The sequence below is a fragment of the Panthera tigris genome, chromosome B1 (assembly GCF_018350195.1).
Source record: "Panthera tigris isolate Pti1 chromosome B1, P.tigris_Pti1_mat1.1, whole genome shotgun sequence".
Taxonomy (NCBI): Eukaryota; Metazoa; Chordata; class Mammalia; order Carnivora; family Felidae; genus Panthera; species Panthera tigris.
The window spans coordinates 60,475,294-60,478,103 of NC_056663.1; the positions used below are offsets into that span (position 1 = coordinate 60,475,294).

At 36.0% G+C, this 2,810-nt stretch overlaps 1 pseudogene; it reads right to left on the reverse strand.

The window, feature by feature from the left end:
• Window positions 1–619: 619 nt before the first annotated feature.
• LOC102948521 lies at window positions 620–2,373 on the reverse strand (annotated as a pseudogene).
• Window positions 2,374–2,810: the final 437 nt, after the last annotated feature.

Consider the following 2,810-nt stretch of genomic DNA (forward strand, 5'->3'; position numbering starts at 1 on the left):
AGCAATTTTAGGTTCACAGTAAACTTAGGAGAAAGAGACAGCAAACTTAGGAAGGATCACATGGTATTTCTAATTTTTTGAGGAGTGCCCATGCTGTTTTCCAAAGTGGGTCTTCCAGTTTACATTTCCACCAACAGTGAATGAGGTTTCCTTTTTTCCACATTCTCATCGATACTTGTTTCTTGTCTTTTTGATTTTAGCCATTCTTTTTTTTGCAGGACGGGGGTGGGATATGACCTTTACTGATATGAGCTTTTCCACTGGAGTGGAAACAATGTACAGAACCAAATGTTTGTGACTATAACTTCTGCATCACAATTAAAATCCATACAGGTTTGTTTTGTTTTGTTTTGTTTTTTTGTAAAGTCAATTCAATCAAAATCCACTACTTCAGAGTCTATAGCTTCTTTGAAGCCACAGTAACACTGAAATATGGTTAAGACTCAAATGCAGAAATTTGATTGGTTGGAAAGCTAATTAAACTTCCAACTTGCTCAAATAGAATTACAAAAAGGCAGTGTTGTGTTTTTCACAGAGATACAGTCCCCTGGAATCACCAACACTGGACAGCTGTTAAGAGTGTTTAGAGTCCTGAGATAATAAGGAATCCGGGAATCCTTTAAATAGTCTTTGATTGTCCTTTCTTCCCAATCAGAGATTTGTTTATGTGTGGATTGACACCACCACCAGCAATTGTAGCCTTGATGAGAGAATCCAATTCTTCACCTCCACGAATAGCAAGTTGTAAATGAGGAAGGGTAACAAGCTTTACCTTCAAATGTTTGGATGCATTTCCTGCCAGTTCAAGTACTTCTGCGGTGAGGTACTCCACGATGGCTGCATCTTGCACAGCGACAGTCACGCCCACACGTCCATGATTGGTCATCTTAGGTTTCACTGAATATTGCCCACTGGCAACTGCAAGCCAGCTCTCTGCTGGCCATGTCCCTATGTCTTGGCCTTTCCAGAGTCCTTCCCAGCCTTACTGCCAGCCTTTGAATTCTGCTGAGGCTTAAACAAGCAAGGCAGAAAAAGAATTAGAAAACCAAGACCCCACAGCCTACTCTTTCATCGGACCCCGATTCAAACTGCCAATTTTAGCCTTTCTAACAGGTGTGAGGTGAAATCTCATTGTGGCTTTAATTTGCATTTCCCTGATGACAGCGATTTTGAGGATCTTTTCATGTGCCTGTTGACCATCTGGATGCCTCCTGTGAAAAAAAGTCTATTCAGGTCCTCTGTCCATTGTTTTTAATGGGATGTTTTAGTGTTTTCGATGTTCAGTTGTATATCAGTTCTTCATGTAATTTGGATATTAATCCCCATATCATTTGCAAATATCTTTTCCCACTCAGTAAGTTGTCTTTTTGTTTTGTTGATGGTTTCCTTTGCTGGGCAAAAGCTTTAGTTGTTTATTTTTGCTTTTATTTCCCTTCCCTCAGGAGACCTATCTAGAAAAACAGTGCTATGAATGATGTCACAGAAATTATTGCCTGTGTTCTCTTTTAGGATTTTTATGGTTTTAGGTCTTATGTTTGGGTCTTTAATAGATTTTGAATTTATTTTTGTGTATGGGGTTAGAAAGTAGTCCTGTTTCATGAGAATGTCCCCAGCACCATGTATTGAAGAGACTGTCTTTTCTCCATTGTATACTCTCGCCTTCTTTGTCAGAGATTAATTGACCATATAAATGTGGGTTTATTATCCAGGCTGTCTATTCTATTCCATTATCTATATGTCTGTTTTTGTGCCAGTAGTATGCTGTTTTGACGACTACAGCTTTGTAGTATGTCTTGAAACCTGGAATTGTGATACCTCCGGTTTTGTTCTTCTCTCTAAAGATTGCTTTGTCTATTCAAGGTTTTTTGTGGTTCCATACAAATTTTAATATTAATTTTTCTAGTTTTGTGAAAAATGCTGTTTGTATTTTGATAAGGATTGCATTCAATCTGTAGATTACTCTGGGTAGTATGGACATTTTTCACAGTAATAATTCTTCAAATCCATAAGCATGGAGTATTTGTGTCATATTCATTTTCTTTCATCAATGTTTTATACTTTACAGAGTACAGGTCTTTTACCTTTGGGGTTAAGTGTATTCCTAGGTATCCTTTTTGGTGCAATTGTAGATGGAATTATTTTCTTAATTTTTCTTTCTGCTACTTCATTATTAGTGTATATCAAATCCAACACATTTTTATATATTGATGTTACACCCTGCGACTTTACTGAGTTCACTTATTACTTGTAGTTTTTCAGTGAAGGTTGATTTTGTCAAATGCTTTTTTCTGCACTTGTTGAGATGATAATGTAATTTTTATTCTTTTTTTGGTTAACGTGATATGCCATGTTGATTTCAAGATGTTGAACCATCTTTGCATCACTTGAATAAATCCCAGTTAATCATGGTGTATGATTTTTTGTGTGTATTATTGAATTTGACCTGCTAATATTTTGTTGACTATTTTAAAAACTATATTCTTGAGTGATATTGGCCTGTAATTTTCTTTTTTTCTAGGTTAGATATCAGAGTATAGCTGGCTTGGTAGAATGAGCTTGGAATCATTTCTTCCTCTTCTATTTTTTGAAATAGTTTGATAAAAATAAGTAACTCTAAATGTTTGGGGGAATTCGCTTGTGAAGTTGTCTGTTACTGGACTTTTGTTTATTGGGAAGTTTTTGATTGCTAATTCAATTTCATTACTAATAATTGGCCTGTTCAATTTTTCTGGTTCTTCCTGGTTCAATTTGGGAAGATTGTATGTTTTTAGAAATCTGTCATTTTCTCCTAGGTTGTCCAATTTGTTGGT